This window comes from Phasianus colchicus, chromosome 2, assembly GCF_987193195.1.
Source record: "Phasianus colchicus chromosome 2, bPhaCol1.hap1.1, whole genome shotgun sequence".
In the NCBI taxonomy this organism is placed as follows: domain Eukaryota; kingdom Metazoa; phylum Chordata; class Aves; order Galliformes; family Phasianidae; genus Phasianus; species Phasianus colchicus.
The window spans coordinates 65,549,750-65,575,291 of NC_143437.1; the positions used below are offsets into that span (position 1 = coordinate 65,549,750).

At 43.7% G+C, this 25,542-nt stretch overlaps 1 protein-coding gene across 6 annotated transcripts in view; it reads left to right on the plus strand.

Annotated features, from left to right (window-relative positions):
- The window catches only part of FYN (FYN proto-oncogene, Src family tyrosine kinase), a 131,656-nt gene that overhangs the window by 548 nt on the left and 105,566 nt on the right, over window positions 1–25,542 (plus strand). The window contains exon 1 of one of the 6 annotated variants that reach the window (XM_031611155.2): window positions 3,904–5,612. The exons of the other annotated variants lie outside the window; for them this stretch is intronic. The gene's annotated coding sequence lies outside the window, so the exon portion shown is untranslated. Of the gene's footprint in view, window positions 1–3,903; window positions 5,613–25,542 lie in introns of those variants that run through there. 6 annotated transcript variants of the gene reach the window in all.

A 25,542-nucleotide genomic window follows, 5' to 3' on the forward strand; every position in this document is an offset into this window, starting at 1 on the left:
GGTGCCGGAGGAGAACGGCAGCCGCCCCCGCCGACCTCCGCCCGTCGCGCGGCCGCGGTGCGAGTGGCGGGAGCGGAGCGGGAGCGCGGAAGGCATCCCGGTGCCTGCGGGACCGTGCCGAGCTCCTCCGTGCGCGGCTCCCGCATCCCGCCTCGCTGCGGCCCCGCCGCTGCCCTGCAGCGCTTCCCCGCGTCTCCTCCCTACGCGCGTTTTTCCCTTACGGTGTTTTTTTCCCCCGATATCCTTTCCGCCGGTGACCGCAGCTCAGAGAGGGGAAAAAAAAAGGAAAAAAAAAAAAAAAAAGGTGAGGATCTGCCTGTTTATATGTCGTAGAGGAAACGTTCTCGCTGTCTCATCTCCCCGAGCAGCCAGGCGTAGGGACGTTGCTGGCTCCAGACCCGGCGCAGGGGAGCGGTGAGCGAGAGCCGTGCGTGGCTTCTGGCTTCGTGTCCAGCCCTGCACTCGCCCTGCGGCTCCCGCTGGCCTCACCCGGGCCCGGCTGGTGGCTGCGTGCTGCCCGCCACTCCCTCGCTGTGTGACAGGCGTCAGGCAAAGTTCTGGAGCGAACAAAGGGAGTCAAAAGAAAGATCTCGGAGCGGGGAGAGAAGGAAATGTACCTGCTGTTTGGTGACAGCGACTTCAGCTGTAGCTTGGTCCAGTGGGGAACTGCGTGGGGTTCATTGGTCGCATTTCAGATTGAGCATTTGGTCTGTGTCCCTATAATGGAAGAAGGTTCCCTTGCCCCCCCAGTGACAGCAGTCAGCATGCTGCTATCTGTGCTCAGGTAACTGGCAACATGCAGTGGATGTCAGCAGGTCTGTGGCTTTTTTTGTGGTTTCTTAAGAATCTCAGGGGACTGAGAGGGAGAGGTGGTTCCTTTGTGATCCTTTTTTTCTTCACGAAGCTGAAACTGATGAAAGTTATAGTAATTCCTTCAAGATCTGTGTGCTGCTGGTAGTAGATGGCAGACTTTCTTTCCTTTGTTGAAACTTTTGGATGATTCTTATAGGGTTTGCCTGCAGGCCTGCTTCTTTTCCACCTCTAATAGCTGGGCGCCTCATCTGAGTGGCTCATCTTTGGCAAAAGTAAGGATTTCCCAGCTGAGGCTGTCTAATGCTAAGCTGCTGGCTTTGGTGTTTTGTGGTTTGTGCTTCAGGCACATTGTTCCAGCTACCTGCTGGCAGAAGGTGTAGTGGCATGAAATATCAGTTCAGTGTGAAGCCCTGGGCAGGCTTCTCTGGAAGTTGTTTTGATGAGGGCTAAATATCTGTCTCCAATGAGTGATAAACAATTTTGGCGTGTTGATGTGGTCCTCGGTGTAAGGCAGGAATGATGAACGTGGCACAGAAAAGTTGCTTGCTAACTATTTTTGTTGTAAATATCTTTAAAAGTCTGGACCCATTTGCAAATTTCTGTTTTGTTTGAGTAAAGTAAGGCATTGCTGAGAAGCAATGTTACTTCTGAAGTGCTACGGGATTTGCCTGAATAACACTATCTAAAAATCCACTGGTACAATTCTGAATAGCTGCTTAACTGAATATACCCACCCAGGCATAAGATAGTCTGAGGTGGATCTCTGGTGTGATAAAATTGTGGTGAGGCGGTGAAAACTGTCTCCTGCCTCCATGACAATGTAACAGTGTGATCTGATGCATCTACAGTATCTTATATTTGGTTACATTGAAGAAAACTTGGAGTGGTTTGCCCTCTGATGCCTCCTTCTGCTACTTAGCCAGTAACACTCACTTTTGCTTCCTTCCCATAGCAGAGGGAGAGAAGGTGCTGCGCGCTTGTGTTTTCCCTTATTCACATGCTCTCTCTCAGGTGCATGTTAATATTTGATCCAAACTTGTATGGTACAGATCTGCTGGAGTCGGTCTGGGTGATATTTGAATGTATAATGATGGAGTTTATTTCTGACATGGCCAACGCTTTGTAATTTGCTCTATGGGCAGGTCTGCCTTGACAGTGTGTGTTGGCAAAGTGGCTGTGTTCCAGAGGAAGAAAATGAATGACTCTTTACCCCCCTCCTACCCCTGCAGCTCCCACACAAGTCTCCTCACAAGTAATTTCAACCCATTAGTCCCCAGACAGGACTTTAACCAGACAAATCTAATTCACCCGAGCAGTCTCATTGAAATCTGGCAATTAGGGACTCCTTTGGTGACAAAAGGCCTACAGATCTGTATAGTGCAAGTCAGCAATTCACTTCGAGTGAAATCCACAAAAGGATTCATGTGCTTCAGCATGGAGCATCATGAGCTGCGCTGCAAGGGCGTTTGCAAGCCCTAAGCAAGAGATGTAGGTGCTGGCTCTGCAGTGCTGAGCGTTGTGCTTACACCTCTGTGCTGAGGAGTTGCCATCCAGGCCGCCACAAACAGAACATGAGTTGTTTGAGTGCCTCTGAGAAATGCCCCTGGCTCCTGGAGGGAAGCAGGCCCTCGGTCTGAGAGGGGTAAAGCTGAGTCCATCTGTGGGAGATGTCCCCAGGCCATGGTGCCAGAGACCAACTTGGCCTTGCAGAGATCTGCAGCTGAGGAGAAGTGCCCCGTTGTTCTCCCTGCTACTGGCTGTGGGAAAACAATGACATCTTATACAGAATCTTCAGAACTTTCCTTCACATGGAGTAGGGACAAAAGCCAACAATATCATTACTTTCCCTGAAGGAAATGAAGAAATAAAAATGACTTCCAGTCAACCAAAACCGTGTCACCATCTCTTGCTTCCGACTGTTTGGAGTTGAAATAAAGGCTTACAACTCCAAGTATGTGGATCTGAAATAAAGGCTTACAACAAGTATGGGCATATACTTGAGGTAAAATAAACCTGTGACAATTTGACTTTTTATTGAAGATTCCAATTAAGTATAAAATGATTAACAATTACGGAGCTTTTAGATGTTGATAGAACTAAATATCCTTGCAGAAAATGACAGTCAGACTTTTCCTCACCAGTTCTGCTCTTCATATACCATGCATCTGTGTGAATATTTTTCACCTGAAAAAGCAATCCGAAAACTAGCCTTGCACTACTGGCTGAATTCAATCAGATGGCTTGAGTGTAGAAAGCTTTTCAGCAGAAGAGGTGACAAAAAGGGAATCTTACACTCAACGGGCTTCCCAAAACACATCTTCCTTTTGATAGCAAAGGCATTCCAACCTGAATAGTTCTTCTGCGATGTGGTGAGAGGTTACTGCAGTTTTTTAGCTCAGCCTCTGCCAATTCCAGGAAGTCTTGTGCCTGTGGAGGTTTCTCGTTGTTCTACACTGTAATTTTGTAGAGCATCTGTGAGTAATAAATCCTACTTGAGTAAGCCAGTAGCCTGGATTAGCACAAATGAGTTGGTGTTCTCCACATTTCAACACGGTGTCACATAATGAGCTACACAAGGCAGCTTGATATGACAGTGATTTGGTGGGAGCACAGGAGGTTGCCCCTCTGTGTATATATTTTGATCACTTTATTTTTGTGGCTTTTTGGTGTAGTATAGGATTGAAAGTATTATTGGCAGTTAGTGCTCACCCTGTCGGGCATCATTTTGGTAGGTACTAAGCAGAGAAGTTAAGCAGGGTATGACAGTGAAAAATAATATTAATACCCTTAAAAAACACACACACACCTTTTCTGCTTCATGAGAAGTCTCGTGACTGAAGGTAATGACTGTGTCTGGTGGTTCCCAGTACCTGTTATTTCAGTTTTTAAAAAACAACTGATGAGGCTTCGACGTTCATTCGAAGCCCATTTAATGTGTTTGTGGAGACCTTGCAATCCCCCTTCCTGCAGAGCAGCCTGTGTCACCTTGTGTGACTTTGATCTTTGACTTGCAGCTGTAGTGCTTAGAAAAGAGGCGGCAGGAAAGTCTTCCTGGCATGACTGGACCATCGTGCCATCCCTTATCTTGGCTTCTGGTAGTGGTGAGCAGCCCGCAGCAGCACTCATGGACCTCTCATTGCTCTTGTGCAAACTTTCATGTTTGCCTTAGCGAGAGCCATAGCTATCTCTATATCAACCAACATCCTGCGACTCTCAGGCCTGCCTTAACTGCAAAAGAAAAAAATACAGCAGAAGCTTGCCTGCTACTTTTAAACTTCTGGGTTTGTATCACTTCCTCATTTAGGTACTGTATTTTTTCTTTTTTCCTCCTCCTAGGATAACTAATCAAGGCTGGATGTGGCTCCGGGCAGCCTGGTCTAGTGGTTGGCGACCCTGCACTTGACAGGGTGGTTAGAACTAGATGATCATTGGGGTCCTTTTCAATCCAGGCCATTCTATGATTCTATGAACTTCATTCTATACCGTATGCCTCAGAGTCTGACCAGATGATCGCCCTCTTTGCAGGTGAATCCTATAACCAGCTGCTTTGCCCCAGGGAGGGGAGCAGGACTGAGTAAGCAGCTCTATCCCCCTTAAAGTGAGGAGTATTTGTTTGTTACTGTGGCTGGGTTTTTCTTTATGAAAAGCCACTTGCTAGAAAGCAGTGATGCATTTTTTCCAGGAAAAATGTACATCTTGGAATGAAAACCTCTATTTTCTGAGTCGAATCTTGGGCTTTTATGTCTTAATCTATATATAAATGACCTGTATTTATTTTTGGTGGTGAGGTTAATGGTGTTTTGTATGGCTTTCTTTAATGGAGAAGGTAATGACTTCTTGCATGGCTTTTAGACCTCCCCCGGCTTTGGTAAGACTTTTCTCTACAGGCCAGCAAAAATGCCACTTCTGTCACCTCTCTGCCTTCCTAGGAAGTAAATGAAAACTCCTACAGTTCTTCCTGGAGTCTGGATGTGAAGTGTGTAATAGATGAAAAAATTTCTGCTCATTGTCATTCCAGGCAGCTCTTGAATTAGTGATTTCTGTAAGAGTGGTCCTGTTTTCAAATTCATTTTGCTGGTTCTACTCCTTACGGTGGGATAAGACTATTTATCCTTTCAATTGCTCACTCTCTGGTACCATTCATAATTTTTACGTAGAGCTTCAGCTGAATATGCAGTCCTTTCATTCCAAGCATTATATTCTCCAGGTGTCTTTGAATGATTGGTGACCTTCTGTTCACAAGACCCCATACTTTGGGACCAGCAAGGGGAAACAACAACTGGGTTTTGATTTTTCTCATCAGCCTGTAATTCACATAAGGTCAGCGTAGTGAAGCTGCAAATTGAAGAACTGGGTTTAACTCTGTGTCATGTCTGTATATTCTCAGAAGCATGCATAGCCTTGGCTTTGGTTTCTGATTGTCCGCCTCCCTAAAAGTTTCTCTTTTGTAGGAAACCCAAATGTTGCTAGATGATGCAACATTGTGAAGGAAATGTCTTTCACATCTCAAGGTCAAAAATTAGACTGTGTTTATTGGGAGTGGTACGAGACAAGCACTGATCGTCTTTCTTGCTTAGGGCAGCATTACTGACATGCTTAAAAACTGCAGAACTTGTTGTCCTAATGTTCAAGCAGGGTTGCCAAAATTGAACAAATACGGCTGGGGACAAAGTGCATAAGGAAGGCTGTGTACCTCTTCCTCCTGCTCAGTCATTGTAGGCGGAACAGCGACAGCATTGATGGGTTTGTGCTGCCTGATGCTTGATATTCAGAGCAATTTGCTGCCGCTCCTGTAAAAGGTTAAAAACCATTTTTTCTTCTCCAGGTTTTTTTTCAGTTGTGGGCTTCCAGTGTGATTCAGTGATTTCTTCAAGGGTGAGGTGACCTTGTCTTTGCTCTGGCGTGTTTTCAGCAAGTGTTAATTTGGACTGTTGTAAGGTTAGGCTGGTTGGGATTTTGTTGCTGTTTGTCTGTTGGTTTGGGCTTTTTTGTTTTGTTTATTTTTCTCTCCCATGCAAAAGAATTAATTCTGCTGTAGGAAACTGGCTGTATGACTGTCGATGTTAAACAAGCTTGCAAAATCTTGTTTTTGTGGCCAACTCTTATGATTTGCCATGTAAGTGTGTGCCTTGCTAAAACCAGTGGTTGTCCTCTTGGAGTTGATGTGGCACAACAGGGATGGTGCTGAGAACTATCTGGAGCTGAATGTGGAGGGTGGAGCAGAAAAGCATCGCTTTCTTTGTATGTCCTTGGGTCAGGTTGGATGCACCTCCACAACACTGCACCGTGATGAACAGAATTTCTCATTGAGTGAAGTTGGCGTACTCCCAGCTGCCCAGGAGGAGAATCATTCTGACATGCCTGCTCCATATCCAGGGCAGAGATTTATTGGTACTTATGGTCAGTGTGTCTGCACAGCATGCTCTTGGGCTGGAGAGGCTGCACTTTACTTTTTGGAACATCAGGAAAGTAGAGACATGACCTGGAATAATGTATTAGTGGATAAATGTTAACTTTCCCAGTATGAAAGACTATCCAAGCTGGCTTTTTAAAAAATTACTTCTAACTCTGTTCTTTTTTTATATGTTATCTGCCCCGCTGAAGAAGAGCGGTTATATTCCTAGGGAGCTCCATCTGTAACAGCTACCCACAAGCTTTAAAATGACACGGTGCTGCAGTTGTAAGCAGTCGTTGTTTTCAGGGGAAGTTTCTTTTTGGGTTTTGTTGTATTTTGTGTTGATTGGGTGTGGGGTTTTTTTGTGTGTGTTTTTTTGTGGGTTTGGTTTTTCCTGTAGGAATGTGTGGATCAGCCATTCCAATTATACTGCCATCACAGTGGCAGAGTGATATGTGGGTCCTCATCTTATGAATGAGGGCTAACCTGATTTAGAATGCTTGCTGTCTCAGATTTAATTTTAAAATGTTGTTACATTTCTGTGGATTTCTTAGGTGTTAACACCTTCTTCCAAAAGAGAAATATTGCATTGAACTGTCTGTTGGAAGAAAGTGTTAACGACAGAGAAATATCACAAATCTTGAGAGAATACAGGTAAAAACAACTCTACAAGTGAAATAATACCTGTATTTGATAATAAGGTGGCGGCCCTAAGCTGCAATAATACTTTTTTCCTTAATTGGCAGTGTGTTGCCACTGAGTTATAACTTCTGAGAAAATATCTTGAATATGTTAGTCAAACCGCACCACATAGATTTGCTTCATGATTGTTGGTGTGGGAACTTGCTAACCTGTGTACACCATGACAAGTATGTAGCTTTGGCTTCTTACACTCTGAATGTACAATCACCTGGACTTTTTTTTTATTGTTATTTGTTTCTTCTTGCAATCATACTGTAACAGTTTCTTCTCTGTATCTGAGCTTTCTCTAAAACTAACAGACTTTTCTATTAAAACTACTTTTTAATAGTCCTTCTGGCTTATCTGAGAAGAGCTATTCTTCCTTTTAAATATTTAATCACAAAAGAAAGAGGTTTGAGGGGATTTCTGGAAATCATCTCCCTTCACAGAACAGGGCTAGCCTCAAAGCTGGACTTTATGTAGAAGCTGGGGCCTCACACAGTTGGGTTTTGGGTACTTCCGAGGTTGGGGATCGCACAACCTCTGGCCAACGTTTTCAAGTATGTGATCCCTCATGATGCATGTCACTTTCCTTACTATCCAGCATCAGCTCCCCTCACTGCCATTTGATTCTGCTGCACTTTTCAGCCACTTCTGCTCCACCCACCAGCTGTCCGCAGGGAGGTGCTCCCCACCCCACAGCCTTCTTTTTTTCAAACTGCACACAATTCTCTCCATCTCTTCTTCTTGTACATCAAATGATGCAGGCTCCTGGTGGCTATCCACTGGACTTGCTGCAGTATGTCAACCTTTCTCTTCCCAGCATACTGAAACCAGATCGGGTACTCCAGATGAGATCTCACAACTGCTGTATACAGGGGAATAACTACTGCTTCCACCTGCTGGTGAACTACATGGCTTATTCTGAGCCAAATTTTCAGCTGCTGTCATGTCTCCCTTGCAGGGGAACCATATCACTAATGCTTGTAGGTTTCTTTTCACTTCGGAGGAAGCTGGAGCCAAGACAGAGCTTTGCTCAAGTGAAATGAAGCAGATAACCCAACCAGTGTTTACATACTCAGGACTGTAATGTTTTCCATTTCCCTGTAGTGAGGTTTTGCACCAGACTTTCACGCTGCATGCAACAGTATAACCTGAAGCAATGAGATGGTATCACAGCGATTGTTTTAGTAAAGCAGCAAGGAAAATGCCTTGTAAACAATATGTGCAAACTGTGTGCATTTGTGTTTTTTTTCCTGTCAGTACCTTATCTATTAGCCAAGCTACCTGTTTTAATGTTCAGTAAGAAATATGAGTCCTAGATGACCAGATGTGCCACTTAAGCCTCATGAGAGCTGGGGCCCAATCACACCTGCTTAAGATTGTGGTACACCCAGAAGGTCTTTCTTCCCACGGGGCTCTTGGGACCTCAGCGTTGTTTGTTGTGGTGTTACTGGTGACTGAAGAACCTGTCACTAACTAGGGTCTGTGCTTTTTGAAGGTTTCATCTTAATGTACTTAAATGTGCATTTACTCAGAGGGGAAAAAAAAAGAAAAAGGTAGAGCAGTTGGAATACCAGTGAGACCCATGACCACCACCAAACTCATGTGTGTGGGATTTGTCCTACAGTTGCTGTTCCTTCAAGGTGTGCGTGGCTCACATCACTTAGCTCAGTTTTCCTCATACCACAGTGTACAATAGCAGCTGAAGGTGTGAACTTTCCTAAAAACTGTGGCGACTTCAGTTCATGGCCTGCTGATAGAGGAGTGGAGGGACACTGACTGCTGCTCCCAGCTGGGGCTGAGTAGTGAGAGAGAGGTGGGATGGATGCTTGCTGTGCCTTGTGGAGCTGCCCAGTATCCTGGGGCAACTGGAAAAGAAGTCATAAAAACCCAGCAAGTACAAAAGGAATGAGCGGTAGTGAAGTGTGAGCTGGGAAGGTGGACAAGAGAGGGAAATTGTCAGACTTATTTTTGTTTTTCTTTAATATTTTTCTCCATTGTGGAACTTCTTTCTAGGTCTCCATTTCTATTCTTGCTGTTGCCATTACTGTGATTTTCCTTTGGGTATTCTTGCTAGCTCCATAGCACTGACTGAGGCAGTTGAGCCCCCACATAAGACATGAACTTGTTAGAGCAAGTCCAGAGGAGGGCCACAAAGGTGATCGGAGGGTTGGAGTACCTGTCCTATGAAGACAGACTGAGGGAGCTGGGCTTGTTCAGTCTGGAGAATAGAAGGCTCTGGGACGCCCTGACAGTGGCCTTCCAGGACCTAAAGAGGCCTACAGAAAAAGCTTTTTACAAAGGGGCATGTAGTGATAGGACAAGGGAGAATGGTGGTAAACTAAAAGAGGGGAAATTTACATTAGAAATCAGGTGGAATTCTTTACGAGCAGTGAGGCACTGGCACAAGCTGCTTGGAGAAGCTGTGGTGTCCCATCCCTGGAGGCACTCAAGGTCAGGTTGGATGGGACCTTGGGCAGCTGAGCTGGGGAGTGGCAGCCCTGCCCACAGCAGGGAACTGGGGCTGGTTGGACTCTGAGGCTCCTTCCTACCCAAACTGTTCTGTGATTGTTTTTTGAAGGTCTTTTTGCTCTTTACTTGCTTACAGCAATCTGTTCCTGTGCCTGTTTACCTCAGTCTTCCCCGTCACTCACCTTCTTTTCCTCAGATTGCCTGGTCTCCCACACCAGTAAGCTGTTTATCCTTGAGCTAATAGTTGCTCAGAATGTTCTGATCTTAATGCCACAAAACTGCTTATACTCACAGCAATTAAGAAATAAAAAGGCAGATTATTTTTTGCCCCGCCTCAGAGAATTAGTTGTATGTTTTCAGTCTGTGCAGTTGTCACTGTAGGTTACACTGAATAAAACTCAGAGGTGACTAAGAAGCCCTTTTTGGTACGGAAATGAACTCTGCTTGCAATTGCTCATTCAGGATAACTGGACATTCTTGTGCAGCAGAGTAACAGCATGAGATAGCCATACATCAAAGTGAGGCTCGCTACCAAACTGGTCCTTCTGATGTGGTGAAATGCAAAGTTTTGCCTGCTGGCTTTAATAACTGGCTTCTCCTGGACCCTACAGAAACATGGATGCTCCCCAGAGCCCATGGGCAGTACTGAAGGATGGCTTTGTGACCCTGGTGGCCATTCAGGTGGGGCTGGCTGTCTCTGGAAGGTATCTGCTCCTTCCAGAACTGAAAAGCCACTTGTGTTTATTTGCTTGCTTTCATTTAGAAATTAGGGCAGCTTTGTGCCATATGTAAAGCTCCTGTGGGGGAGATGCTGAGAGTTTAAGGAATTTCAGATTTTTGTTCCAATTTTGACTTAATTCTCATGAAAAGCTCAGGAGCTTTCTGGTGTTCAGTGGCAGCTTGAGTAAAATAGTTTCAGTGGGAAGATGAGGGGGACGTATATCAGCTTGTAGCTAATATTTGTTTAAATGGGTTATGCAAAATAATTTAGGATATTGTTAGCAAACTGGAGAAGTCACAAGATGTCCCTCTTTGATGAATATAAATCATACTATTTTGGTAAAAACTCTCAGAGATAGGGAAACAGCACCAAGTACGGCAGGTTAATACCTCCTCTAGATAACACCAGCACCTTCAGTCTCCTACACCTTGTCCCCAGATGTTCATTTGGGTGACGGCAGGCCTGGAACCTAGTGCTACCAACCCTAAGTGTTTGAATATTTCAGTGGCTTTGGAGAAGAGGGAGGACAGGCCGAAGCTGGGAACTTCCCAAGGTTGGTGTTGGGAATGCTGCAGGGAACATGGCTCAGGGGCAGCTGATGGGTGGGGGGACCTGCAATTGAGGATCCTTTCCTGTGGAGTAAATGTGTTTGTACTTGTGTTAACACCTTGCAATTAAGTCTGAGATATTCAAATCGCGTTGGAGCTAGGTTCACCCAGTGTGACTCAGGTATTGTTCATATATGCCTGATACATGCATTTTCACTGCGCTGTCTGCAAGATGAGCTGTTAGAGTTGATCTGTGGCTAATATATGCTGTTGGGAAACTGCTGGTATGCCAACTGGTGTAAAAGAAGTTGATCCTAAAGATATTCCTAGTTTTTTTCTTTTGTTAATGTTGGCAGATGTTTCCAAGCAATACACTGGCTTCTTTGTATACATTTTTAATCTCTTTGGAAAAAAAGATAAAAAAATAAATAAACCAAAGCAAAGGTCTCTATAAAAGGAGCGGCAAGAGCCGGTGTGTTACTCATATGAGGCACTTGAGGCCATCCTGATGCACTGTTTAGAAGGAATAAGTAATTTAAAACTGCTTTCTCTCCTCTGTTTTGCAATTGTTATAGCGATGCCAGCACTGTCCTAGCAGACAAATTCTCCAGACTCAGTCCTTCGCAGTACCACACCTTTCTCAAGTTGTGCACCTCTTCCAGAACAGCCAACCTTGGGCTGGTCAAGTACACTTGCTGACTGCATGCGATGCGTATGAACAAAAATGTCAGAAATGTTCCTTTTATGGTATAGATATGAGTCAGAGTATTTATTTTTTTTTCTTCCATCATCTCAGAACGTTATTCTCCGACAGACTTGTAGTGGCTTTCTACTTGAAATGAGGCTTCATAGTTTTTGCTTCTAAGTGTATCACATCTTGACTGCTGTTTTGAGTTGGCTCTTTGCTTCTTCTGATTCTTTCTTGTAGTGATTTCCCAGTGTCAGTCTTGCCAAGAATTACTTTTTAGCACCTGGGAACCAATTATCGCATCTCCTGAAGCGTTTTTCTTACCTTACATTTGATGAAGAACTGCTAACCTGCAGTCTCCCACCCCTCTTGCTGTAATGTGAAACCACACGTTACAGTTGACCTTATATTGCAGAATTGCCTTTCCAGCCCTTGGAGCAGGTTTTTTGGGCAGCAGCAGGCTGTCTTCACAGGTGGTTGTTTTAGGAGAGGCTTGTAAGCAGAGGAGGTGTCTTCTTCAAGGGGCTGTTGGGCTTGGAGCATTTGAATATCAGGCTATTAAGTGCTGCCATAGCAATCAGTACACAGAATGGCCAGGGTTGGAAGGGACCTCAAGGATCACGAATCTCCAATCCCCCCTGCCACAGACAGGGCCACCAACTTCCACATTTAACACTAGATGAGGCTGCTCAAGGCCCCATCCCTCCTGGTCCTGAACACCTCCAGGGACGGAGCATCCACAAGCTCCCTGGACAGCCTGTTCCAGAACCTCACCACTTTATTGGTAAAGAAAGGTTTTGCTTGGTTGACCAAGGCAATTTTCTCTCTTCATTGGGATGTCAGGAGATGTAGAAGGAAAGAGTAGATGAGAAAGAAGGCTGAGGGATCCCAGAGGCGGTGAGGGGCGGGGGCAGGGAAGGGATGCATCTGTAGGAGGCAAAACTTCACTGGCCCAGACTTGTTTTTTACATGCAGTAACCCCTATTTCTGAAGAAACAAAATTTTTAAAGGCAACATTTTTGTCGCCGGACATCTTTGTCAGTTTTTTATAGAATAGGTGAAGGGTTATATATTCTTTTTTAAACACAAGCAGACAAAACCACAAGCTGCTTCAGCTGGTGATGCTCAGTGAAGAGTTTCAAAAGCCTATAACCATTTTGCCTTGTAGGCATACCCAGCACCCTCAGCAGCTTGTTCTACCAGCCGGCTGCAGCATTTTAGTGATGGGAATTGAAGGCATCTGTGTCTGAGCAATGTTCCTACTGAAGTCTGTCAGAAAATTGGTCGACTTGTGTGTAACCAGAAATAATGTCTTACTAAGTTTAAATTCATGTGGTTAATAGGCAGAATACGTCAAACTAATTTTCTTTCTCTTCTTCCTAAAAAGAGGGATTTTTAACATCCTTAAGAGTCAGGTTTCTTTGTCTTTCATTCCTTCCAAGAAGTCTTCCTGGATCTCTACAGGGCTTCCCTGCCTGATTTCAGTGACAATTATGGGTGCTGCTTAGCATAGGAGGGAGCTGGGACAGGAGACAGAGGAAAGGCAAAAATTTTCCTTTCTGTTTTCAGGCTGAGGTTTCTCTCTCTGTCTCTTAATCTGGCAGTTTTGACCACGGTCAGCCCTTTCCTCTGAAGGCACCAGGCTTCTGATCTTTCCTGTTTGTTCCATTTTCAACAACAGCAAAGGTGCCTCTCATCCAGCCCTGTGAGCATGCTGCTTTTACTGGGCTTCAGAATAAATGCAGCTTCCAAGGAGGAGGAAGGAAGGAGGAGTAGGGGCAAAGGAAGGAAACTATTGCTGCAATTGTGTTTGGGTGGGAAACTTGGTGGTTTTTAGGGACTGTTGTTAAACGTGGGATGATTTGTCAGTTTTGTTACCAACTCTAACTTGTTTCATCTTTTATAGTGGTAGTTTCATTGAGTAGTTCTGATGGAGTAGGGCTGAACAAATCACGTCCTCGTGGCTCAGTTTGGTATCACTACAGGCATAATGAAGGTGGAGGCAGTAGCGCTCTTCCCTGCAGAGCTCTGAGTTGGACCTTTGTAGTTGTACCTTACTTTGTGCTGGTTCTACACTGGTGTTGCACACAGCAGGCTGTGATGAAAGGAATGTGTCTGCCCCTCACAGGCTGCTCATGAGCTGGAAGCCAGTTCAGAGCAGAGTGGTAGCCCTGCTCTTGATGAAAATGGTAATGGGGTGTCCATCGTCCCAAAGTTCAGCTCCTTGAGCTCCCAGGTTGATGTGGTGGTGTGGGCACTCTGACAACTGCAGGCATCTGTGATGTGGACGGGGATAACCTGCCCTCACTGCTAGGGGGATGACAGCACCCTACGCAGTGGCTGCTCACATCTGGCAAAACCTGTTATTTTCTTCCTGGTTGTTTTCACCTGAATACCTAACAGTCTAGAAGAAGGAAATCTGCATTCAGTCATTTGTTTTTATAATCTCTTCTGTGTTACATGTTTGTGTGGGCTGCTAGTACATGTCCAGAACAGATCATTTCACAGCTACTGCAAAGAACCTGACTCTGCAATTGCTCTACTGCTTTTTAAGAGAGACGTGCTGTGCTCACTGCAAAGGTGAGCGAAGAGCCATTCCTGAAAGTATTGCTAGTACTGCTGTACCAATAACCTACTGCTTCTGTAAGGGAAATCATTTTTCCTAAGTACTGCTATGGCAGAGAGGCAAATAATTGTCTTTATTGCCAGCTCACTTACAAACATGTGCAGAGCTTTCTGTCTGTTGTCAGAGCATGTGCATGGGCAGTGTGCAGCAATGGGAGCTCAAGAGGGAGGGGTGCCTGCCCATAATCTCCACCAAGTATCTCACTTGTCTCTTCTCAGTGTCTGTACCCAGTACTGCCATAACACATATGTATTTAAGTCAGCACTGACTCAGGCTGCATCTTAAACCACAAAGCATACGAGCATCTTGAAATTAGGGCAGGTGCATGCAACAGCAAGCTTTCCTGCATCTTGCTTTACTGAGGATGGCATATTGGAAACTTAGTGTGGGGAAAGGATCTTTAAGGGATCTTAAGTCACTGCTGCCTTCGTGCTGAATGCAGATCATTGTTGACCCCTCATAGCTTACCCTGTCTCAGAGAGCTCCAGAAATGGGCATCTCCAATGTGTACTCCTGCTCTCTTCTGCGTATTAGTATTTGGAAAGCTCTTTCTAACATCCAACTTTTTTGCTTTGTTTGTATAGAGCATCTCTGTTCAGGGAACACGGAGAAATGGGAAGGTTGAAAGAGCACAGCCCCTGAAAGCTTATCTGTTATTCCTGTTTTTTGTTTATGCTAGTAGCATACTCTGCTACTTTGTACAAAGCCTGTATCCTTGTGACAGCCTTTTCTTTCCTTCAAGGCTGCTAACACTCCCCTTTCTTTCCTTTCTTTATTAACTTGGCTGATTTCTCTAGCCCTTGCACTTAGGCCATGGCATGGAAAAGCCTTCCCTGCAGGTTGAGGGGAAGCAGTGTTAGTTTGTCTGCTGGGATCCCGTGGGGGAAGAGGCAACTGTTGTGCTGATTCCTGAGGAGCAGTGTGATGTTGTGCCAGTGAGGAGAGGAGGGGAGGCAGGAGAACACAAGCTGTGGTGAGACAGGCCAGAGAAACCACCACCTGCTGAGCTCCTTCTGTTTTTTTTTTTCCCCAGGATCTGCAGGTGATTGAACTGGGGATTTGAGGGCTTCTTTCCCTTTGCTGGTAGGAACAATCCATGAAGTCTGTCAATAAATGTAGTGCTGTGTTCATAACCATGAGTGCCAATGCCCCTCCATTCTGGCTAGCACAGAGATGAAAGCAGCATGACGTTTTCAATTTCTCCCTGAGCTTAAACAGGGAGGGATTGTGCATCAACCTGCTGATTAATCACAGACGCTCATGTGATGAACAATCCTCCGGGGATGGAAAAGGTTAGTTTGCTTTTAACAGTCTTAAAATAGCCTCATTTCAAAGAACATTTCCATGATTCTTTGTCTTAAGTGAAGGATGCAGAAGTGCTTGCAGTCTTGTGTGCATGACAATGTGTGTGTATGGTGTGACCACAGGCTCTTTTCCTATCAGGGCCCTTGCTTACCCCATCAGATTGCTCCAGACCCAGCTTGGATCAGAAGATAGATGAGTTTCTGTAGAAGGGCAGCTGCAGGAACTGGGAAGTGCTGTGTGAAGGAGGTGGGGAGCTCTGTGGGAGGGGAAAGGAGAGGATCTGCTCGACATCTAGGAAAGAAAATCTGTTTCAGCACATGCTTATGAAAAAATGACTGATTTTTCCCTGTGCACCCATGCTGATAGGCTATGGGGTGACTGGAGTAGTGTTGAGCACATGCAACTGCAAATGGAGTCAATGGGCTCATTGCTCCAAATGTACTGAATAGTCAGGCCTCATTTGTCTCCAATTGGGCACCTAAATAAAGGACACTTTTGAATTTATCTTCTCGCTGTCAGTTCCTGTCATAAAGTTTCAATAATGCTTCTGGTGTCTTAGGATGCTGTGGAGGGGGGGAAAAAAAAGCATGCTTTGTGAGGAAAAACTCAAGTACTGAGCTACGCAGGGACCCACGAGTAAACTCGCTTTGTGTTCTGAGCGGGTTGGGGATAGCAGTCTGTGAATGGCCCCCCAAAAAGAGTATTAAATGACCACACTGAATAAGCATCAGTCATTTTAGGCACTGAGGGAGACTGTACTTGTGTGGAAACCTCTCAGTGTGCTCTGCAGGGAAGAGCTGTCTCAGCGTGAAGTGAAGGGCAAGCGGAGGAAAGCCAGGAGCATCTCCAGAGCGTGCTGGGTTTGTGCACCATTTTATTGCCGTGGCATTTCTGTCATGCAAAGAGGTATAGCTGTTCTTTGGATACAAACCTCTGATGAGGTGCTGGGGGGAGAGCTGGGGACTGTGACCTGGTATTGCTCACGTTTGCCCAGAGCCTTGCCACACAGAGGTCTCTGCTAGCTTGTGCTGCGAGTCTGAGCATGTGAACCGTGCTCATTTGCTGCCGCACGCGGTGTTTGTGGCAAAGATGACAAACCAGCCTTTGTGTGAGTGCAAAACCAGGCAGACTAAAGCACAGGATGGAAATTTGGTGCTGTTACGGTGGTGGGTGTCTGTGGGCTCCTCACATCTTTGTTGCTTGTGTTAGGAACAAGAATGGGTCTGAAAGCCATGTTAGTTTTGTGGGGCACTGGAGTGGGTTAGAGAAGTTGTGTTGTTGAGGGAAGAGGATATGGGACCCTGCAGGATCTTAAAACTTCTGTTTTTTAACCATCTGACTCTCAGCATGTGGGTTTCAGTGCCCAGTGACACTTCTAATTTTATACACTAATTGCTGGGGGTCTGGTCTTCGTGTGAAGAACTCACAATTATAAAGAATATAAAACAGCTCTTTAATTGATACGTATTAAATCTTACTGTCCTTTACAGGTAACACAAAGCAAAGTCAGAACATAAACAAGCAGCCCCACATATGGCAGCACAGTTACTCTGCTTTATTTTAAGCCTAATTATGCTTGAAAGGTGTTGGGGAAATTGAATGTAATCCTGTGAAGAGCTCCAGCCCTGTGATCATACTTCCCTCCTCTCACTGCAGAGTTAATACTCTCAATTTCATAAGCTAGCGTATTTTTTCTTTTGCCAGTTATTTTTAAACCTTTCTGAAAACTGTTTGGAGGTGCCCCTGTGTGTCAAAGCACATCTGATTGAGCCGTCATCCCTTTCTGACTTTCAGCAGAAGACTTCAGGGAAATATATAAATATCTGCAGTGCCTGCAGTGGGGGCAATGGAACGTTGTGAAGTGCACTTGTGCTGTTAAGCAGAGATTCTAGAATGCACAGAAGATGTGCGAGGAAGCAGCTAAATACAGCTTTTATTGGCTAAGTGAGGTGTTTGTAAATGAAGCCTCTTGTAGATATAAATTGATTTTGGTGTTTGGTTTGTTGGGTTTTTTTTTTTGGTCATTTGTATTGACAGAGTGCAAAGAAATATAACACATAAAGGCAGTTGCTGAATAGCTCTGGTAATGTTGCAGCCAGCCAATTTTTATAAATAGGAGTAAAAAGGAAAAGTTAAGTTGTCTGCCTTCCTAAAAATTCAGTTTTCATGTTTCATGATGATTTTTGAACTAGAGATGATGGACTTGATAAATTACTTGATAGCATTTTGAAAAGCTATTTTAGTTACTGGAAGGAAGAGTAACTTTTTTTTCTTGTTTTTTGTTTCTACCTCCTTGTTGTTGGAAAGATGAGGATTGTGAGAAGAAGGAAAGAGGTGGGGGGGGGGAGGAGATCTTGTTTGGTGGTTGACTTTTATTTGAAGGAAAAAAATATTTTTAAACCTCCAAAATAACATTTGATTCATATAATCCCTGGTGTGCTTGTATAATCTGCTTATGATTTATAATACAAAATCAAAAAATCCCCTAAAGTCCTTGGTCAGAAGTATTTTGGCACTTGAAATGCTTTAAGGAGTCTAAAGGGGAAAAAAAAAAGCCAACCACCACCTCTGTCTTGTGCTTATTAACATTTTTGTATTAACAATAGCTGATTCAGTGCCAATATTGCCTGTCCCCAGCACGATGCTGTTGACATCTTCAGAGAGATGGGTAGATATATCTATGTTGTGCTCTGAAAAAATGTTACATGAGCTTAGACTTGTGGTTCTGTTTTTCCTTCTTTAAACAACAAGAGCAAAAGAAAGAAAAAAAAAAAAAAAAAGCAGGTCAGATATCTGTGAGAGGTTGTCTTCCTTTGGCTGAATACTGCAAAGTAAACCAGGTCATAAGTGCATACATGCATCTCAAATGGGTTTTACAGTACCTCTGCACTTAAATACTTGGATGTTTATTCTCTCTATATATATCTATAGTAATGTATGTTCTCTAAAATTCAAAGCAAGAGATTCTACAGAACGTGGTGCTGCTTGTAGTTGTAGCTTTAACAAAAACTTGATTGTATTTCAGGACACAAGCAAATGGAGCTCACACTTAACTTACTAATTTCAAACAGCCACTTCCTGTGACTGATTTCCTGAGGACTCCCGAGGACAGCGGTCTTTTCCATTGTCATTTTGTTCGTCAGTATAAAGCAGAGATTATCTGCCTTCTGCCATTTCCTCTTTTCTCTGTTTCTTTCTGGGCAGAAGGGAAAATAACTTTTCCCTCTGGCCAATGCAGCTGTTAGCACGTCATGAAATTTCTCTAACTCCAGCTGCAGGAAACTTTGCCCAAACGGACCATATGTACTTTGGGTTTCATTCTGTCCTACTTGTTTTTATTTAACGTTGTTAGTATGCTGGTATTGCTTTGAAAAATTTGCTTGACTGTAGCAGAGTTTGCTGCGGAGATGCTGTGATCAATTTGTGGTTCTTTGTGGGAGAACTTTTTAATTGAAATGCCACGTGATAGGAAAAAAAATAATAATAAAAATCGAATGCAAGTGCACTATGTTTCATAAGGTCTAAGAAAGTAGCTTTTAAGCAATATTACAACGGTACATATGTGACTGAAGCATCTGTGCCATGATGAAATGTTATGAAAAGATTATAGATGCCCATAGAATTTAGGGTCTTTTCTTCTTTAATAACTGTTTTTTTCTGCCATCTGCTGTTCAATTCAGACCTCTTTCCTTCTACCTATGAGTCTGATGCAGTCGCTGTTTCAGTCTCACTGCAAGGAAAATTTCACTTGCAAAACTCCACTGTAGTCTATAGGAAAAAATGCTGCATCTGTATTATTTCCAAATACTTTTCAAGGATCAAAAAGATAAATTAATAATAATATTAAAAAAAAAAAAATCAATCTGCGCATGTTTTTCCTTGCCCTCTCCCCCACCAACGCCCTGGCCTGTGATATTGGTGTTTCCACTCAGGAAAGTCACTGCAACATCTGACAGCTGTTGTGTTGGAGAGGTCAAGGAATGAAGGGACACGAGACCCACATTGACTTGATTTGTGTTGAGGGGAAAAGTCGCACTAGAAAAAAAAGACTTGCTATAGAATCTACTTGGGGTGAACTGATCCTATCTGGGAATGCATTGCTGCAGCCAACCCTCTATCAAGGGGATACATGGCCCTGCTGGAGCAGTGTCTGGGTGGAGCTGCTGGCCATCCCTCTGGGTTGAGAAAAGGTGGTGAAAAATACAGCCAGGGCAGGAATGAGCCTGCAGAAGGCACACAAGTGTTGAAGCTAAAACAGAAAATATATACGCTTGAAAAGGGCAAAACCCCACAGTGGCATGTAATACAGATGAGAGTGGATTGAAGCCAAGTAATGGAAGGAAGTTTTTAACAAAACCAGAGGAGATGGTGTGAGTTCCTTGACGAGGAAGCTGTTTGTTATAATTAAAAGCAGTAATAAGCATTTTGATGTTTCAGAGTGGGCCTGCTTGGGATGTGGCAATGTGGAGCATTTGTATTTAATCTGATCTACTCCCCAGGAGTGGGATAGTGGCTTTGAGTGCAAGGCTGGGGAGAGAGAGCACTTATGTGTGCAAAGAGAATACATGAAACTTCCAGGACCAGGGTGAAGATGCTGAGATGGGAAAGGCTGAACCAAACCAAGTCTGGAACAGCTCACCACAAGGGGTGGGGAGGTGTGGCTGTAGGAGTCGTAGAATCACAGGGGGGCTGATGCGAGAAGGGACCTCTGGAGGCCATCTGGGTGCTTTGGTGAAGCGTAAGGGAAGAAATACGGGAGGCAGAGGAGTGTCTGAGGAGGAGGCATGCTCAGGCTGCTGTACCAGTTCTTTATGGCTAGACCTGGGAGAGAGGCCCATGGAGCATCATAACCAGAGTAACCTGCTTTGTGTCCTCCATCCCTTCTGTCTGTGGGGGAGTGGGGGTCGGGTACAGGGAACTATGTACAACATTGTACATAGTTGGGGCTGTACTTAATGTGCGGAGGGTGACTTTCAGTATTTGTTATTTTCTGGGTCCTCAAAGTGGGGAACAGCCTTGCTGCCTGCCAGTGCCGTCACAACAGAACATGTGCAGTGAAATGGCAGAATGCTTCTGTGCATTTTTAACTGGCTTAAGAATGTGAGATGCCAAGGCTTGGAGCTCTCTTATTTGCTCTCAGTTGCTTCATTTTTTTTCTCTTGGATTAGCATTCAGGGGAGAGTTTTGGTTTTAGGGTGTGTTGTGTTGTTTTGGAAGGAAGCGAATTGCGGTCAAGAGGGGGGCTGCAGGGAATAGTAGTGGGAAATGGTTGGAGAAGGAGCAACCCTACAAAAACCCACCTGCCCATCACAAAGAAAGGCTAACAGAGGAAAACACGTTTCTTTCATTCTATTTTTCTACTCCTTTATCTCAAGGTAAATGTTTAAATTCTAAGTACTGAATGAAGGAGTTAGACGAAGGGCTGCATTTGCTGTGCCTCACAGCATGGTACAATAGAGAGTTCTTTAGAGAACCTGGAAATCACAGTGAAAAAATAGGACAAATGTTCAAAACTTTCTTAATTAACTTGCATTATCAGTTGCTGCACTGAGTTGGTTTCTCATTTGAATTTTCAATCTACAGCTCCTTCTGAATGGAGTGTTTCATTATTACTGCTACAATTTAGTCTTTGCAATCTGAACATTTCAAAAAATGATGGACTTTCCTATCTAAGAAAAAGCTACACAAAGTTCTAGCTTTTAAAAGCTTAAAACTCATTCTGGTATAGATGAGAAAAGTCTAGTCTCACTATGAATCTTTCTTTTCTGAGAAAGTTAGGAGGTTTTCATATTTATTTAGATAGCGATGTTTTAAAATTTGCATGCGGTTCTTTGAAATTCCATATTTTGTTGCTGAAAATGTCATTTTTAGTTCTAAATAAAAAATGATAAATACTTCTCCAGGAGTCTGGAGCTCCAGGATTAATGTGGTTGAACTAGTTAAATGTTAAATCTATTCAAAGAAAACTGCATAGAGACTGCAAATGTTCCTGTATGCAAGTAAATCCTTGATATATTGAGTCTGGTTTGCTGAAGACGTAACTGCTCTGCCAGCTTGTTCTGTATAGATAAGTTATGTATGTTACAGGTGTTATCTTAGGGTGTTGTGTTTGCTGTCCCAGTTAATCCTAAGCTGAGCACACAATTTAATTCTGCTTTGTATTTAAATAGGAATCTGCCTACTTGAATTGAAGGCAAAGTACTGTAGAACACAGTAGATTTTATAGAAATGCTTCAAAATCCCTGATGAGTGGAAGCATAAGTTTCTCAAGAAATGGCATGGACTGTGACAGAACTTTTAGTATTTCTCTCTTTTCCTTCAGATAAATATCTCCTCAAACTTCATCTGGTAAGAGCTCTCAGTGGACGTTGGTTAAAGTTGGTTTTATCTGTGAGATGGAAGTATTGCATATCTCAGTGCTGTGGTTTTGTGCTAGTGAGTGCTGCTGGGTCTTGTGCTGATCAAGTGACTGAGAAGTCTTAATTCCATGTCTTGATTTAGCAGCCCAGCCACGCGTTCCCTTATCCTCCATTTTAAGAGGAGAAGTTTGCAAAAGGGTGGTCAGAATGGTGTTTTAAATTCACTTAGCTGACCAGAACCCTTGGATAAAATGTTGCAGATGAGAAGATGCATCCAGATTCCACACTTGGTACTCAGAAGTGGAGTAGTGAAAAGCATTTGCACTGGGATGAGTTTCAGTGCCCTGTGTTCTCCAAATAAAAGATTCTTGTTTTTGCCTAGCTACATTCTTCGAAGTGACCGGGTTGTTTTGGCTGCAGCTCCTCAGAAAACTCAGCCTAGGCTTGATACATAGATCTTCAGCACAAAAGGTCTAAACAGTTGCAAAGGTTTCCTAAGTAATGAAGAGCAATGTGTTGGAAGACTATAGATAGCCCCAAATGTAAATTACTGCTTTACACTCCAAGGTTTGGAATTTTAAATTCGCATGTCAGAATTCAGATTGGACATTTCTTTTTTTTTTCTGCTGGTATCATCCTATAGCCTTTTCTTTTTATGCATGTTAAATAAAAGCCAGAGAATTGTTCCACCTTCACCCATATTACCTGTGGCACTACTAGTCCAGTAACTTGTTTCTGACTTAACTGGATCATGGAGCTTTAGGAAAGGTTTTTAACACTACAGGGAGGAAAAAAGTACATCTTCTCTTAGCTGCTTTGTAATTAGACTGTAGTAAAACACGTGATGTTTGATAGCCCTTCTAACACTTGCCAGCATTACAGCAAAACTGGATGCTGTTCCATATATAACAGAGTGCAGACATTGATTGATGTTCTAGGCCTACGGATTTCTCTCTTGACAGTGAGTTCAACAGGCTAACTGCTCACATGAAAACATATTCCTTCTACTGTGGCCTAATTTCTATCATACCTTTTCTTTCTGAATTTGAGATGGGTATCATTAAATTTCTGTTCTCCTGATATATTTCTCTGTATTTATTCTGCAGCTCTCAGTTAACACAATCGTAATCCTCCGTTCCATCCTACAAGGTCATTACTAGTCTTTTTGGAGCCACATATGTCCACTTTATCCTTAAGCCAGTCCCTCTGTTAGATGGGGTGATTGTGACGGTGCCTGGTGTTCCAGATGTTGCCCAACTCTGTTCTGTTTTTAGGGCTCCATCTTCCTCCCAGTCTGTCCACCCCTTGAGGGGTTGAAATACCCGGAGTCATGTCCTATGCTCACTTCACCAGCACCTCACCTATACAGGTGGCTCTATGGGGGACAAATGTTGTCAAGCACCATCCATTCACATGGGCTTTTCTGAAGATGATGCAAGATTACTACTCTGGAACTCACTCATCTATAAATGGAAACCTCTGCAATACTCTCTGTATTCTTGAGGAGTTCTGAGTACTGTAAGAGCCGTACAATTACTGTGATTGAATCAAATGGAAGCCCATCCAAGAGGCAAGTGGGGTGTTTCCAGAAATGATCCTGGTTGAGGTATAATCAGTTTTAAATCTGTACTGTTATATATAAAATCTGTGGTCAAAAACTTGGTAAAAACTTCAAAAAAATTTTTTCTGCTTCAAAGAGAAGATATATTTAGCTTAAAGTAATCACAAGGCAAACACGGCTGTGGTCTGTAATTTTTATGGATATAGTTAACAAGTATTTTTGGAGGTTTGGGAGCTGTTGATAAAATGACAAACTGCTCTTGCCTCATGAACATTTCCCTCACTCTGGAAACAGTAGATGCACTAGAGAATAGTGGTGATAAGTTATGCATTTCCATAAATAATACATGTTTATGTTAATATATTTCATCATTATGTGGTATCTCTGCAGGAATTACTCTGTCTCCAACCTGGCGTTACCCTCATTGTTTCCAGTTGTGATAATTTAAGTGCTGAGGAAGGAGCTTTCTGCTCTGGGGGAGATGGGTGGGGGGACAACGCTTGTCATACTTCTGCTGGGAGATGTGGGCAGCTCCTCTGAGCAGCTTTGCCTCACAAGTATGCTACAGGGGAAAGGAGACCTGCCGTGGGTTCCCCCTTCTGCATTGTGCTGCCTGAGGATGAAGGAGTCCTGGAGCTCAGCTGCCAAGGCAGTGCTGCCATCTTATCAGGCAAATGTGTTATCAGTGGGAAAAGATATTGTAAGGAAGCTCCAGCAGGCTGTGCAACCCTTGATTTCATTCCTAAATACCACCTTGACTGTGCCCCCGGCCCTTGCCAAGACATTAAGCTCATGTTGAGGACATTTTCTATCCACTGACTCAATAGATTAGGGCAGTGCAGGTACTCAGCCCATGCCGTCAGTGCCCTTTGGGACCACAGTAACCAGGCCCCAGGTAACTTCAGACCTCCAGAAGGCAGGAACAGTTCCTCCTGGTGAGCTCATCTGCCTTACTTTTCTTTCTCTTTAATTTGGTTAGTTCTGTTGTCGTGTTTTAGTCTTTCCATGAATAAACAAGAACATAAATAAACAAGAAACCACTACTGATAATGAACAGCTACAGGAGTGATTGTAAACTCCATCCCATCAAATAGAAAGCTTCCTTCAGCAAACCACAGAAGTTGTATTCGTTTTAATCAGCCATTATCCCTACCACAATTTTAAAAAATAGAATGACTTTCAGTTCTAGAAGGGCATTGAAATGTAGCATTCTGAAACGGAATGGATCAACTTTGCCCACATCGCTTACTGGGAATAAAGGATCCCCCGGGGTTTTTCTGTCAAATTAACTTTGTAGCTAAGATAAGCATATACCATGGAAAAAGATCTGTTGAACAAACTTAAATGTGCAGGTATTGGTTTATAATGGATTTGTGTCCCTTCTGTCACGTTTTTCTTTCTTCTGCACTTCCTTTGTTGTATCTTGCCTTTAATTATTTTTGAAATCCTAAGAAGAATCTGTATCTGCACTGTATTTCATAGGACAGCAACACAGGGATGCCTCGGCAGTCTCTGAAGTGCTTCAGAATAAGTTCTAAGAACTAGAAAGGATGGAAAAGGCTTCAACTGAAATTCCTTTCATCAGATTATTCAGTGTGACAGCTCTCATGAAATGGCGAAATCAGGTCAAAACTGCCAGACCCCCACTTTCTGAAAGAAAATCATGTGTAAACTTAACACTTCCAACCTCCAGAAGAAAGAAGTTTATAAACAAGTATCATTATGGTATGTAAGACAGAAAATAGTATCAAAATAAATGCGTTGCTTCCTATTGCTTATTTCAGAGCTTTTCTTCACTCGGTATCATAGTGTTTGTGGCTTCTGAATAATATCTATGTTCTGACACTCCAATCCCTAACTGGAGACTCTGGCAATGTGCTCAGTGGTACCATCGGGTCTTGCTTTGGATGAGCCCTTTGGCTCTGATCTGGGTAGGAGGAGGAGGTGAGTGTTTGTGACAGACTGGGGCTGGGCTGAGGCACAAGGCTAGCAGAGAAGGTCCCTTTCTGTGCCACTTCTGGTGGCCTGTGATGTGCTTGGAGCTGGGGATCCTATGGACCTCCATCATCTATCTCAGCTCTATGTGAAGCTGAGAGTGTATGGGTGAACAAACCTCATTCTCCCTTCCCAAATTTTATGTAAGGCTTTGTTAATCACCTTCATCCATCAATTGGTGTTCCTGAGATTCTTCAAAACTCAATCAAAGAATCACAGAGTGGCTGTGGTGGAAGGGGATCTCTGGGGGTCATCTGGTCCAACCTTCTACTCAAACCGCTTGACCAGGACTGTGTCCAGATGGTCTGTGAAGGAGACCATCCAAGGAAGGAGAATCCACAGCCTCAGTAGGTGAGCTGTGCTCAAGACCTGAAA